Below are 16,299 nucleotides of genomic sequence, written 5' to 3' on the forward strand. Positions count from 1 at the left end.
TTTGATGTTCTGAGTTATTTCACTTAGAATAATGGCCTTCAGTTCCATCCATGTTGCTGCAAAGGACGTTATTTCATTCTTTTTATAGCTGCATAATATTCCTTTTTTTTTGTTTTTGTTTTTAGTTCTGTAATCTGTTCCTATTAATTTTTTTAACTTTTATTTTGGGTTCGGGGTATGTGCAGGTTTGTTATATAGGTAAACTCGTGCCACACGGGTTTGTTGTGCAGATTGTTTCATCACCTAGATGTTAAGTCTAGTACACAATAGTCATTTTTTCTGATCCTCTCCCTCCTCCCACCTTCCACCCTCAGGTAGACCCCAGTGTCTGTTGTTCTCGTCTTTGTTTCCATGAGTTCTCATCATTTAGCTCCCACTTAATAGTGATAATACGTGGTATTTTGTTTTCTGTTCCATGTTAGTTTTATAGCTGTGTAACATTCCATAGTCTATACATACCATATTAGGAAAATTAGGAATTGTTTTAGAACTTTAGATTTTTATGTCCACAAGAATCCTTAGTCATTCTCAAAGCTAATGCCAATGTTTACATGAAAAATGAGGCCTGCAGAAGTTGAATGCTTTGCCTAACGTCACAGAATCACTACTGTGACTCAGGCAAAAGAAGAGAAAAAGAACATGTTCAGATCTTTTCAGTTAAATTTTTGACTCTGGTTGAAGTGGCATTAGATGAGAAAGAGATGTGATTAGTGTCCAAGCGGACGTTGGAGATGCATGTCTCTGTGACATTCCTTTTCATATCTGCATGCAAAAGCAATCTGTACCACTCTTGGGAAGAGTCTGTCTACTGAGGATCAAAGAAGTCACTCTCTCTCTTCTCAAGTTTGACTATTGTAAGAAAATGAATATGGGTTCAGGTGTAGAGGCCAAATATGCAGACCTATTCCACTTCTGTCACTTCTTCCTAGACTAGGGGACCCATGAAGTGGAACGTGCCCATTGGGAATGTTTTGGAAGAGAAAGATCAAAAAAACCAGTCTCAAAATGTGATACCCTGCCTGATCCATTGGGTTAGGAGAAGAAAATATTACAATTTCAATTGAAAATTTGAAATATAATTGTTTTCTAACTTATGTATTGCATATATGCTTTATAATTACCATAATATAGTAGAATAGTAGTTCATGTATATAATTTAAAATATGCGTATACTGGGGGTCAATGGTCATAAATTTTTTATTGAAGGGTGGCGTAGTCATGGTTAGAGACCCCAGGCTAGAGTCCTAAGTGGTAGAAGCCTTTGCTGTGCAAATAACTTCTAGTGCAAATAACTTCTGACCGGTGAACCGGGATCAACTGTTATAAAATGTTTGGCTCCAGAGGTAGTTGCTCACGGTAGTGAACATTAACTGCCCTTTGGACTCAGTCTCAGCCCATTCCTTGCCCCCAGTCCGCCCACAGATTCCATGGCTTTCTATGGGGTAGAGATTCAGCTGCTATGTGGACTGAGTGTCCTAACATAGGCAAAGAGCCTGTCACAGTGCTTAGCACTTAGCAGGTGCAAATGATGGATCTCCTTTCAGGAGTTGTCTGCTCTCCTTTTGGAACCTGAAATCTGGCTGAGACAATTATTTGTTTCAGTTCTAATATTAGGCTTGATTTGGACTGAATGTAAACATCTGTGACTTTGCTTTTAGTACACTATTATGAGGTCAGGCCTGGTTTGTTTAGTTCTGAAGCTTCTTGGCCTTTTGTACTGTTTAAAAAAGGGAAACCTGCATTTCCTTTCTGGACCTGACATTTATGGATTCATCCAAGGGAGCCTCATTCTTGGCTGACAGAGCAAAGTCCTTGGTTCTCTATGAGCAATTCTACTTGGGCTGGTGCCTTCCCCTCTCTGCACATAATTATTTCCCTTTGTCAGTATTATACTTTATTATAAAGACTGTATAAATCCTTGTAGCGGTGCTATGCCAACCCTTTTTGGGAAGGAATTTTTTGAACTAGAATTCAAATATTATGTCTCCAAAAATATTCACATTGTGCCACATCTTACCTAAAGATAAACGTTAAGTCACAATACTGCTTTTCCATGGGATTGGGAACTATTAAAAATATCACTTTTGTTTTTAAAAATAATATAGCTCTGAGATTGGACCTGATTTCCTGATGTGTGTCTGAGATGGTCTGAAGGAGGGATTGCTCTGTGTTCTCCCCATCACTGTTGCTCCGCACTCAGGTGACCTGTCCAACTACCATTCACCTCTCATGCCCTTTGCTTCCCAGGGCATCTCTTTGCAGGCCATGCTTGGCCACTGTTCCTTCACACTGAGATGACCCTTTCTCTTCCCTTACCAAGGCTATTAAAACCATAGTTCCTCAGAGTGACTGATCTGATATGTTAATAAAGAAATAATACCCCTTACAAAAACCTTTGAAGACTGATATGTTGCCTAAACACCTTCCCTTGAAGAGATTTGTGTTTGCAGAAAGTGGCAACCTCGCTAAAACTATAGTGGTGGCTGTGGTGGTAGTAGTAACACTGAGAACATTTATTGATCAACTACTGTCACCCATTTTACACCTTCCCAGATACTTATAACTGGGGTTGATACTCACATTATTATAAACACCAGGACCTCCTGTTTTATCATTGTTCTCAAGTACTTCTTTCCTTATGTGCCTGTTGGAAGCATTCATTTGTCCTTTGTTGCTTACTTGGAATCTTGTGGATGGTAATGGTCTTTACCTTGAATTTAGAGGACACTCTGTTAAATGGACTTTAATTTCATTTAATTTGGCTTCTGTTGGGTTTTGTGTTCTAATGGAGAGTATTACAGAAAAAAATGCAACTGGACACTAAAAACCTTGCATTACTCATTTTCTTAAATTGACTTACTAACCAAGGGCACTTAGGATTATAAATGTCGTCTTCGGTTTCAAAACGTTGTGTTTATGGTGTTTTTTTAAGTCACTGTGTAGCCAGCCTTCCAGATAAAATTCTCTAGCTTTAATACTGTGATATGCCAGGAATCTTGTTGCCAATATTTTTCTACATAATATTTCAAACTCTTTCCTTCCAAAATCTAATTTTATTTTGAGCTTCAATACAACACTGTAAATGTTGAGGTCAGTGGAAGAAAGGACTCTTCTTACCCATAAAAATTAGCTCTTTGAGTCTGGGCTGGAAATATCTTACAGGTCACAAGCAGGGGAAAGTTTTGCAGAAATTAGTTTAAATTTTCCTGTGAGCAGCTTATTTTTTGCCTTGAGGTAGGAATTGGATGATAGTACATAAAGTCTTTTGAGGATACAGCCCTTGCTGTTATACAAAGTAGTTAGCATTAAAAATACTTTGGTATGTGCAGTAAAAAAGAGATTTGTATTGAAATTATGTATTTAGATTTATAAGTTGGATTATTCTATTTTTAACCTAACTGCATTGAATCCAATTAGAACTTTAAATATTGTTTTTATGAGAGGTACTGTGTAAAGCATCATTTTTCCATGTTTCTAATGAGTTTTGGAAAGATAGACCTTGTGTATGCTTGCAAGTCAGATATACCATATTGGTAAGAAGTTGCATCACTCTTTTCTGATATGAGGCTTTATTTTGTCATATATAGGATACCAACTGGGGAAAAATCTATGTCCCAGTAATGGTTCTGTGTTCATATTCTGTGTTTCTTTTATTTCCAGGATCAAAATAACTCATCAGCAGTATCTGTGAAGAGCAAAAGCTTTGGCAGTAGTAAAAAACATGGACTTGAACCCTGTTTCTGCTACTGACTAGCTGTGTAATCTGTGTAACCTAGAGAGCCAGTGGGCCTTTCTGGGCCATAGTTTCCATTATGTAAAATGCTGACTAAAAGTACCGGTCTGGGAGAGCTATTGTGAGGACTTAAAAAAAATTGTAGGGGAAAATATACATTACACTGCCTGGCTTAGCCCCAGAATACAGTAGGGCTTAATAAATGGTAGTTTTGTCATTATTCTAATCTAGCATTTGAAAACAGTTTTCTACTGGCATGAGGAATAAAAGTTGTCAGTTATCTGTCAGAGACGGAACTAGAAAAGGCAAGAAAGCAGCTGGTGACTTTGCACGTTCCTCAAACAGGAATCGAAGTTCTATCGGGGGCAGAGGAGAGTTTCTAGTCCCAGAAACTTGATACCCATTAGGATCGTGATCACAAGCTTTGCCACTGGCTTGATTGAAGTGTTCTATTCTGAAGATGGAAATTTTTCATTTTTTTCTAAAGGGAAAACCAAAAGAGTTTCAATTTAAAACAAGGCTAGATGCTTATGAATGTCCTTCAATATGCAAGGTTTTAGTCTAGTATAAGAGCATGACTGGGGTCAGACGCAAGTCTCTTCAAATCTCAGCCATCTTCTTGTCTAGCCATGGCCACAGAACACACCTAACTTTCCTAGACAATGGGGACAATTCATACCTATGGACTTGGTGTGTCAATTAAATAAGACTGCCAGCAAAGAGGCTGGCATGAGGCCTGGTACATCAGAGGCCTCAGTAATTGCTGATTGGCAGTGTGCTAAGCCTAACTGTGTGTAGAGGGGTGCAGAATCTGACAAAATGTGGCTCCGTCCTCAAGGAGCTTAGGAGCCACAAGAATGCACTGAATGCTTGAAAAGCAGTATGTTCAAGTGAAGAACACAGAGGGAGGCCCAACCTGACTGCTTTGTGTCTGCATTATCTGTTGACGCCCAAAGTGCCATCATCCTGAAATAGCAGGAGTGCTAGAACCTGTTAAGAGTGAAGTTTGAGTTTTTGGTGTTGAAGGCATGGTGAGTCAGTATATTACACAAATAAAAACAGCACTGAAACACCTGTCTCATCATTTATTGTGAGTTATTTTGTTTGTTTCTTACTTTTAAGCTGACATGCTAGCAGTTCTTATTTTCCTCTTAAAATGTCTTTGTTGGGTGGAGAGTCTTAAACCCCACCAGGCAGGAAGCAGCTTTCATAAGTCCGTACACAGGATGGCTAAAGCTGAGCGCCCCGAAAAGCTAGAATTCCCTGCAGTTTGATAACACACTCTAAGGATATAAAAGACACTTCTGAAAACCAATCTCTGGCTTATCATTTTAATTTCTTTATATTCATTTTTATGCAAACTAATGCCATTTACTTGGATTTTCCTCTACCATTAAAAGCTTTAAAAGCCAAACGTTCATCTGAGAACTTAGTCTGTAGTGTTTCAGCCATGTCCCTGACTACCTGTCCCTGTGTCCCAATAGGCAGCTGCCAAGCCCTCTCCTGTCGGTGTGCCAGTCTCTGTAACTTGGTGTTGAATTCCTTACCGGGATCCTATTCTTTTCAGTGTAACTCCAGTCTATTCAAAGATACAGTGGTTTTTTTTTTTCTCTCTTAATTCCATTGACTCATGTGACCAGATACCTAGTAGGCACTGTTTTCTTCATGTTCAATTAACCAATTGTCTACCACTTGAAAATTTTACTCTCTTGTGCTTTGGGGTATGTGGGGGGATTAGTAGCCAGTAGCTGCACAATGCAGTAGAGAAAAAGGTATGGGTTTCAGGATCAAACAGACATGGTTTGAGTCTTACACCCACACTAGCTGTGTGATCTTGAGCAAGTTACCTCCCTCCTCTGTGCCTTGGTTTCCTCGGCTCTAAAGCTGAATGTTTGGAGTGTTGTAAACATGTGAGGTTATGCTGCATATGTGAAGCACTGGCTTACTTATTTCCTGCCACACAGTGGGTGCTGTTGCAGGGAAGCTGCTGTTACTGTGGTTGTCGTCTCTTATTGCCCACCCAGTTGGTTCAGTGCCCTAGTGTTGGTCTCCGTGGAGAACTTGCTGGAGGAAGCAGGGTCAGATTCCCTAGCCAACTGAGATGCTCTGTGCCCTGAGGAGCACCCTCACTTCTTTACCACGGTACCCACTGCCCTCATCATGGGCCGTATGTTCAGGTGGCTTCCACTGAGGGCTATGACTTCAGCCTTGCTGGTGATTAATGAGTGTACCCTGCAATCATGCCTACAGCCCTTATGTTGACTGAGGCATTTATATTCCAAGCTGTCGGTCCTTATCAAAAGGAAGGCAGGCAGGACCGCAGTAACCAGATCAAAAAAAGGTGATATACTTTAATCCTTGCCTTCCACCAATGTAGGAAAGATGAAGGAGTTGCAACACATTAGTTGGCTGTTACAGTAAGTGGAACAGAAGAATATGGATGAGTGGCTCGTGGATGCTTGGACATCAGATGTGGGACTCCCTGGTGAAGCAGGGTAGCCACCCTCAGGAGGCTGATCACTCTAACATCAGTCTACCAGGCATCCCACCTGCCCTTTAACCATTTAGAAGGGGATGACCCAGTTAAGCATCCTTCCTAAGGATGTTACGTCTCTCTTCCTGACATGGTCAGCATAACTTCTTTAGACGACAGCAGAGTAACAAAGAACTTTCAGATGGAAACAACGATAGAGATAGTTAACATTAACTGAACACTTATTATATGCCAGCTACTAGACTAACCAGCTTACACATGTGATTTCATTTAATCCTTCTACAACCCTCTCAGAGAGGCATGGATGCTTGTTGCCTCCTTTCTTCAGATGAGGAGGCAGAGGAGTGGGTATGCCCAGTAACTTGCCGAATGTCACAGAACCAGTAAATATGGGAATATAAATTCAAACCAGATCCTCCTACCTGCAGAACCTGAGCTGTTTATCTCTGTGCTATGGACAGAATTGTTTCCTTGCATCAGGCTGTGGCCCACCCCTCAGATAATTTTTCTCTGTCAACTAAAGTTAAGGGGGAATTGTTGCTAATTTTCCTTGACTATTTTACTGCCTTTCATCAGCCGCAGTTTATGGGAAAGATGACCCATGTCCTCCCCAGTCCTAATCACATTGAGATCTGGACACACTTGGCCTCTCCTCCCCTAGCTCCTCCTGTACATGACTGTTCCACATCTGTGATCATACTAAAGGCAGCTCTCATGCAGATCTTCGTGCTTTTTTCCCCTCCATTAAGGGTAACTCACTTAGAAAAGAGGCACTAGTGAGCACATAGACATAGATGTTGTATAGATAGAAGAGTATTTACACCACATACAAGAGCAAATACCACAGCGCTCTGTTCCCCTAAACTCTGGCTGTATTGCCTCAAGGGACTTTTCTCTCAGAGCCTTCTTTGTATTAACAGTCCCTGGCTCTGCTTTTCAGTCTTCTCTTCCCCTTCAGTCTTCTCCCCTTCTACCTTAGGCAAGGTGATTCAGACTTCTTCAGCTGCTACCCAACCTTGCTACCCAAACCTGTTTTAACACTAGGTACAATAGAAACAAAGCATACCTAGCCATGAGAACTCAACCTTAGAAGCCAGTGAGGGTGTGAAATAGCTTTGTTTCCCCTGTTGCCTTCATTAAGGAGCTGTGACCCCTTACACACATGCCAAAGATGATTGGCAGGCCTGTGGTCTTTGGAAAAATGCTGGTCACTTTCATATCTGAGAGCCGGTGACCAACTCCCTGTCCTCTTCTTATGAATTGGCAGCCTTTGCAAGGATCCTCAGCCCATCCTGGGAGTTCATCTTCTTCTTCCTATCCCCTCTATTGTCACCTTTACCCCACCCAAGAACAGCAAGTAACGTTTCTCATGCACTCTATGACTTCATGCCCTTGATCTATTTTATGCCCATTTTGAAGAAGATGCTGGCCTCTGCTATTAGTATCAGTAATTCTCAGCTGGTCACCAGCTTAGAATTCTAATTATGGCCATTTAGCCTGAGATCGTTTTTTGTTCATTTATAAAAATCTTTGCGAGATCTTACTGTGGACAAAAATTAAGATGATATACTTTTTTCGTGGAATTTAGAGGGAGATAAATAAATTAATCAGCCATGAAATACTGTGTTGATTTCTGTGAATGAAAAAATAGAGCAAAAGAACTGGATGTCTTCAGTAGGAAGCAAGTGACAAACTGGGATATGAAGGTTGAAAAAGACTTTCCTGGGGACATGAGGAAAGCATGGGAGCAGCAGGAAAGAGTGTCCACAATAAGAGGAAGCACTGCTCCCTGTGGCAGAAGGGAGCCCGATAACTTGGAGGAACACGAAGAAGACCAGTGTGACTGAAGCTTAGCAAACAGATAGTGATGTTGAGGGAGGCTGATAATGGCTCTCAGGTTAGGTTTGCATCCTCATCCTGGCAACCTGTGAAGTTCACTGTATTTGGGAAAAGAGTCTTTGTGGATGTAACTGAGGTTTCCCTGGATCCATCCTGCCGTGCCCTACATGCCATCATATGTGTCTTTATAAGAGTAATGCAAGGGGTGATGAGACACACAGAGGAGAAAGCAATGTGAAGATAGAGTCAGAGATTGGGGTGATGTGGCCATTAGTCAAGGAGTGTTGGCAGCTACAGAACTGGGAAAGGGCATGGAGCTGATTCTCCCCTAGTACCTCCGGAGGGAGTGTGGCCTTCTGGCCTCCACAACTCTCATAAAATAAACATCATTTTAAGCCACCCAGTTTGTGGTAATTTCTTACAGCAACCATAGGCCACTCCCCTCCAACAAGAGACTTTACACTATGTTAGAGCAAAAGACTACATCATCAACACCCAGGATTTTAGGCCTTTAGACAGGGCCCATTCCTTTAGATACAAAGGAATGCTATAGGAAGTATAGAAGACATCATTCTCACCCTCATGCTCCCCATCAGAAACTTAATAGAAGTGTGAGCAGAAACATGTCTTTCTATTGAGTATTTGCATATGCTTATGAATATATGAAGAAATAAAATATGTTTGGGGATATCTTACTCTCAAAAGTTTCTTGATATGGTTTCCTCCTCTGAGCTGGAATGCCCTTTGGTCACCCCTTTTCTGTTTTTGCTTACTTGGTGAAATTTATTGACAGCATTAAACAAATCAAAAGGGAAAACAGTGTACTTTTTTCTCTAATGCCTAGTGAGATAAGGTGTTTATCTGATTCCTACTGTACTATTTTTTCCTTGTATAACAATACTTTAAATTCTTTCAACAGAGAATTTTGTTGTAATGATAAAGAGAGTTTTAATTGTGGCATTGGGGTTAAATTTTATTAGTAAGAGTATTAAATGCTGCTTACAGAGAATGAATAGCTATAATCCTGCCACTTCAGAAATTTAGTTTTATCTAGGAAAACTAAGAAAAATACAAAATGATATTTTAGGTTAACACTCTTAAGGTTTACATTTGGGCAGAATATTAGCAATGACCTTTATGGAGGTTTAGAACAAAAGTCTATGCTATTAATAGGTGAATATTTGATAACTGTATTCATGCTGACATATTAACTGTACATTTATTTAAAGAGGCCACTTCATACTCTAAGTTTGAAATAAGCTTATTTGTCTTTTTTTCTTAAGGAATAAAGAATGGCTACTTCGTAAGCAGAGCAGCCTGAAATAAGCTTGTTTGTCTTAATGGAATTTTCTAAGTAATTATTATTTTGAAATATTTTTATTAAAAATTACAAATATGTAACAGTAGGGAGAATAACATCATGAGCTACATGTAATTGGCTCTATTGGCCAGTCATATTGTATTTATTTCTCATCCACTTCTTCTCACTGGATTATTTTTATGTAAATTATATCATTTTATTCTTTAATATTTCATATGTATATATTTTATATGTATATAAAAGTATTTTAAATATGTGTTAAAAACACAATCAAAATACCAGCATTACAACAATAAATCCCTTAAGTTGGATTTCAGCTTTCCCAATTGCCTGATGTGTATTTATATTTCATATATGTAAATTCAAGGAAAGTATGAAAATTGTTTTTCAAATATATTTTATTTCAAAAGGATGAAACATATTTCATAACACCAGAAGGACTAAAATAGTGACATTATAGCAATGAACTTACAGTCTGTTTGAAAAGTTTGGCAATTGTACAAAAAGGAATAAAAATATCTAATTATGTAACTTGACATTTTTCTATCACATTATAAGAAATTTTTAAAATGAAGAATGACCAAAAATTATACAGTAAAGCAATGTAATATAATAGAGTTGCTTGGCATCCAGGGCTCTGTAAGAGAATATATTTTTCAACTAAACATCCTCTTTAAAAATCGTGTGTCTAGAGAAGCTCAACGTGTACTAGAAGATAAAGATATACATGGTAAGTATTGAAAGAGGCTAACCATTATCTTGATTTTTAGCACTATACTTTAGATTTGCCTGTTCAATAACTTTATATAAATAGAATCCTAGAATATGTACTATTTAGTGCTTAATTTCTCCCTCTCAGTGTGGCTTGTGAGATTCATTTATCCATATTGTTGCATGTAGCTATAGTTTGTCATTTTCATTGCTAAATAGGATTCTATGGTAAAAATATACCACTATATTTTATTGTTGATTGACATTTAAACTCTTTTGAGGGTTTGGTTATTACAAATAGTGTTATCTGTGAACATTCTGTTACCTATATTTTGATAAATATTATTACATATTTCTGTTAGTTATATACAAGGAACATAATTGCTAGGTTGAAGATTATGTACCTCTTCAGCTTCTGTGTATACTGCTCAACAGATTTTGAAAAGGTAATACCAATTTACATTCTCACCAGCAGTGTATAGAGTGCCTATTGCTCCACATATGTGATCATTTTTCATTTTAAATTATTTATTGAGCAGGGAGGGTTATTGGATGAGTCTTCACAGTTGAAATTTGACAAATATAAGAAAGCTAGTTACAATTATTAAAAGAAAAATTTTAGACAGACTAAATTTAATAGAGTTTGAGCAAAGATCAATTGGCAAATCAGGAAGCCTCCAGAACCAGAATGGGTTCAGAGTGACTCCAGGGCTGCCACATGTTCAGATAACATTTATGGAAAGAAAAAGAGAAAGTGATGTACAGAAAACAGAAGTGAGGTGCAGAACAGCCACGTTGGTTACAGTGAGGCATTTTCCTTATTTGAACAGGATTTGAATAGCTGGCTGCCTGTGATTGGCTGAAACTCGGCCACTGTGATTGGCTGAGGCTCGGTTACATGAGTAATTTACAGCCTGTTTACACATCGAGTTAGGTTAGAGTTTACTATTTGAAGAGAAACCTTTAGGATAAACTTAAAATATGTAAGGAGGCAGCTAGGCTAAATTTAACTTAACACTATTTTTATTAATCTGAAATTTTAAAGAAATAGATTTTGACCAGATTAAAGGCAATTTTCTCACTCATTCTATCTTTGAGAAATATTTCCGTTTATAAATTATCTGTTTAAAACTATCTTCTGTGTGTGTCTCTCTCGCTGTGAGGAAAATGGAGCATGGTTTGCCATGATTCCTTTGGGAGGAGCTCTAAACAATCTGGAAGACAATTGTTAAGATGCCTCTCAGTCTTGTCTTTTCAAGGCCACCTAGTGCTTAACTCAAGTACCCACTTTCCATCTCTTTAGCTGTCTGTTACTCTCCTATGGAAACCTCTTTAGTTTCGCATTTCTCTGAAACTATGAAGATTTTAAAACTTTAAACTTGGGAAGAGATCATCATCACTCAAGTTAGAGAAAGGGCCCACCTTCTGGCTCATGCATTTTACACTTCTATGAATATTTTTAAATAAAAGATATTAGATGTTAAAATACTGGTATTATGTAATGAGTTATCCGGCTGTAAAGAGAGTTTGTCTGTAAAATAAAATGTTTTCTCTAATGGTGCATACTTTCTACTCCTTCCTGTTGAATTTAGGACCAATTCAGTTAGATTTCATGCATTTTTCCTTTTCATTCTTTCCTCATCTTTCCAGCTACTCTGTATGTCCTCCTCTCCCCCATTGATGCCTCTCTGGCACTGGGTATCAAGGTGTGCATAAAGATATTAGAAAGAAATTGGGATCAATTTTAGGATACTGCTTAGGTCTTATTCTCCATTTTAGGCTGTGTAATAGGTTTCTGTAACATGGAAAAAACCCATCTCCTTCAGTACTTAGAGAAAATTAATAATCAGTCACACTACTTGTGTCTTAATTGTTACATGTGAGAGACTCAACATTTTAAAAAATTACTGAGACAAAACATTCCCTATTACTTGCTATTAATTTTTGAAAGTGTTATTAAGGTTAAACTCTACAACCTACTGGTTTCTGGTTAATCCAGGAGAACCCCTGCTGAGGTAGCAAGAAAAGAAGAGAAACTTGGTCAAGAATCATTAAACATGATGCTCCATGTGCTCATGGTCAGAGGACAGTTCTCACTTGGTTTTCACATTTCAAGAGAGTTCTCTGAACTCAGAAAACCAACCATGTGAGCATAATGTCAGGTGATTACCAAGTGTTAGGCACCTTCATACCAGAGAATGCTTCCCTACACCCTGTGCTTCTGGCACTTACCAACATTCTTTGTGTAAACCGTCAGATCTCTGCACTTTGAGAGGCAGGTGAAAAGTTTCCATGAAAGAGCATGAAGTCAAGGCTTTTCATAATCATTATAGTTTTCCTTGGAGATTCTTTGGGTCCAGGCACCAGGCTATGCCACTACCTAGGAGCCTCGGTGAAGCCTTCCCTTTTTAAACTTTTCCCTTATGAGTTTGAAAGTGAATCTTCGCAAACTGTAGAGCTATTTCAAGGTGCAGGTCCCTTCGAAATATTTTTGCTTTCTTCAGAGGGAAGTGGGATTGACGCCTTTCCTCACTCCCATCTTCATGGATGTAGCACTCTGTGCCCTCTGTGTGATACTAAGGCAAAGGATATTGCATATGGAGACTGCCGTTTTGTTTTAAATTAATGTTTGTTTTCAGATTGGAAATGGATCTGACCTGAGAAGCTGTCAGTCACTAGTGAAAATCTGAGCAATCCTTGTGCAGGCAGAAATCAATCTGTGTGGAAATATGAGTTTATATAACAAGATGATACTTCTGAGTATGGATCCTTAAAAAGCACATCTTGAGAAGTGGCCTGTACAGAGAAGGTGTTCCCATTCAAGAAGACTGTTTGGAGGTGATAATGTCATTCTGCAATTGGGAAATGTGTGGATTGGGGCTTTTTTTGTCTTTAAACTTAGCTATAATATTATGCATTCTTATCTGATCACTGCCAATTTACTATTAAGTTAAACAGCCCATTCCCCAGCCATTATTTTTAGTCAGTTTTCTCCATGTGTGAAGAATGCTTAATGTCTAAGGATAGAAGTTGTGTTTGTGGAAACATCTCAGATTTGTGTAACTGATGCATGAATGATACCTTTCCTGTCATTCCTGACTTCTTACCACTGTAGTTGGCAGTGACCTTTCTTGTCAGTAATTGGTCTTTGCTTGTCATTCTTGAGATGCAATGCCTTTTGGCATTCTGTTGAAATTGTTCAGGGTTTTCTCATTTACTTCTCTGTCACTGTCTTTTACCACATTGTGCTCCTCAGTCCCTATTTTCTTCAAAATGCCATCTGTGTTCCCTCCTGTGGGCTGTTGCCATCATGACTGTCATTCCTATCTGAGCATAAGCCACAGCTTCTTATTCAAACCCATTTGGTCCCAGAGAATCAGAAAACTGTGAATTCTTTTGCTTTCCCTTCACATATGGAACTCTCTATTAATATTACTTTTCTCCTTTGCTTTCTATTTCGAAAGACCCTTTTCACCTTTTTAAGCAAGATTAGATTATTTGAAGAGACTTTTACTGACATATGGGCCACTTTCAATTTTCTAGATAATAAGCACTTGACTCTGCCATGACTCTGCCTTTACTTTCTTAGACTGTTTCTTCTGAGAAATTTTTTCGTTAGTCACACTATGTACCTTTTCATTTTGAGTTACAAAAACTCCAGTCTTGTCATCCAACTGGGCCCAGTCATCTTGATCTTCTCCCTCCTTACAAAGTCCAGCCCCTTCCCAAGTACTTTGCATCCCATACTCTCTTAATTTCTCAAGGATCACTTTCCATTTGTCTTCTCGCCAATCTGCCCTATGAAATTGTTCCCATTGTATACCAATAATGCTTTTGTATCACCCATTAAAAAATAATCTATTCAGGACTCCAGGCCCTCTGCCAACCTCTCTTCTCACATTTCTTGGAGAGACACCTGCACTTTACTTGGGCACTTGTAATTCCTCCTTCACCCTTTAGCTTACTTTGGTCTGTCTGAGACCCTCCCTACTTGACTGCTGCTCCTGACGAGGCTGTGGAGAGCCCCTGTGTTCCCTAAATCAATGGCCACTTTTCCAATCCTCTTTCACACATCTCTCAGTAACATTCAACATAGTCAATCCTTTCTCTGCCTTAAATTTTTTCCTTAAAGAATATGGTATATCTTTTGGCATCAGACATACCATATTCTCTCTTGGTTATCTTTCTCCCCCACCACTTGCTTTTGTTTTCGTCTCCATTGCAGATCTCCAGTACCCTAATTCTTAAATTTAGACACTCTTGGGACTCTTGCCTGGGCCCTCTTTCACATTTCCTCTTATTTCTACATTCTCAATGCTGTGACCAATAAGTGTTAGAGACTGCTTCTAGTACTGTTATATTTGCTGTGCAGGGTAGTTATAACAGGAAAATTAAAATTTACATAAATTACCCAGAACATAGAAAATATCCTATAAATGGTGCTCCTGTTACCATTTTTTCATATTTGTTTCTCTCATACATTTGTATAAAGAGTAGACTCAAAGATTTGTTGAAATAAAGAATAGTTGAGTTTATGTTCCTTTGGTTTCAGATATTTTAGCATCTTGGTTTTCTGTTAGGTATTAATTGCCACACACTTCCTCTAAGAAGGTACATGTCTCGATCTACCAGATATTGGTATAAATGTTTTCTTTTTTTTTTCCCATTTATTTATTTTATTGCATTTTAGGTTTTGGGGTACATGTGAAGAACATGCAAAATTGTTGCATAGGAACACACGTGGCAGTGTGATTTGCTGCCTTCCTCCCCATCACCTACATCTGGCATTTCTCCCCTTGCTATCTCTCCCCAGCTTCCCACCCCCCACCGTCCCTCCCCTATTTCCCCCCAACTGACCCCAGTGTGTAGTGCTCCCCTCCCTGTGTCCATGTGTTCTCATTGTTCAACTCCCGCCTATGAGTGAGAACATGCAGTGTTTGATCTTCTGCTCTTCTGTCAGTTTGCTGAGAATGATGGTTTCCAGGTTCATGCATGTCCCTACAAAGGACCCAAACTCATCATTTTTGATGGCTGCATAATATTCCATGGTGTATATGTGCCACATTTTCCCTATCCATTCTATCGTCGATGGGCATTTGGGTTGGTTCCAGGTCTTTGCTATTGTAAACAGTGCTGCAATGAACATTCGTGTGCACGTGTCCTTATAGTAGAACGATTTGTAATCCTTTGGATATATACCCAGAAATGGGATTGCTGGGTCAAATGGAATTTCTATTTCTATGTCCTTGAGGAATCGCCACACTGTCTTCCACAATGGTTGAACTAATTTACACTCCCACCAACAGTGTAAAAGTGTTCCTATTTCTCCACATCCTCTCCAGCATCGGTTGTCTCCAGATTTTTTAATGATCGCCATTCTAACTGGCGTGAGATGGTATCTCAATGTAGTTTTGATTTGCATTTCTCTGATGACCAGTGCTGATGAGCATTTTTTCATGTTTGTTGGCCTCACGTATGTCTTCTTTTGTAAAGTGTCTGTTCATATCCTTTGCCCACTTTTGAATGGGCTTGTTAGTTTTTTTCTTGTAAATCTGTTTTAGTTCTTTGTAAATTTTAGATATCAGCCCTTTGTCAGATGGGTAAACTGCAAAAATTTTTTCCCAATCTGTTGGTTGCCGATTCACTCTAATGATTGTTTCTTTTGCTGTGCAGAAGCTGTGGAGTTTGATTAGGTCCCATTTGTCTATTTTGGCTTTTGTTGTCAATGCTTTTGGTGTTTTGGTCATGAAGTCCTTGCCTACACCTGCGTCCTGAATGGTTTTGCCTAGATTTTCTTCTAGGGTTTTTATGGTGTTAGGTCTTATGTTTAAGTCTTTAATCCATCTGGAGTTAATTTTAGTGTAAGGTGTCAGGAAGGGGTCTTTCGAGTCTTTTTCTTTAATCTATCTACATCATTGTTCTACTCTCTTGACTTCAGCTGTTTTGATTATTCTCAAATCTTGTGTGTCTCCCCGGAAGTCACTTTCCCTTTTCTAGAGAAAGTTTACTAGATCATAGTTCTTATTACACTGCTTTTGTGAAGAATTCAATGAGTTAGTGTATATTTAATATATATAAAGCCCTTAGAACAATGCCTAGCACATAGTTGATATTTGGTAAAGGTCAGCTGCTATTGCTATATTTTAAAAATTCTTATTATTTTGCAATATAGGAAATTCCTTCAAGGAAGGGGACATCTAT

At 38.7% G+C, this 16,299-nt stretch overlaps 1 protein-coding gene across 2 annotated transcripts in view; it reads left to right on the top strand.

Moving 5' to 3' along the window:
- The window catches only part of STXBP6 (syntaxin binding protein 6), a 253,830-nt gene that overhangs the window by 89,215 nt on the left and 148,316 nt on the right, over nucleotides 1-16,299 (top strand). The gene's annotated exons all lie outside the window — the stretch shown is intronic.

Source organism: Sapajus apella, unplaced genomic scaffold, assembly GCF_009761245.1.
Source record: "Sapajus apella isolate SASKATOON/1434 unplaced genomic scaffold, GSC_monkey_1.0 scaffold50, whole genome shotgun sequence".
Lineage (NCBI taxonomy): Eukaryota > Metazoa > Chordata > Mammalia > Primates > Cebidae > Sapajus > Sapajus apella.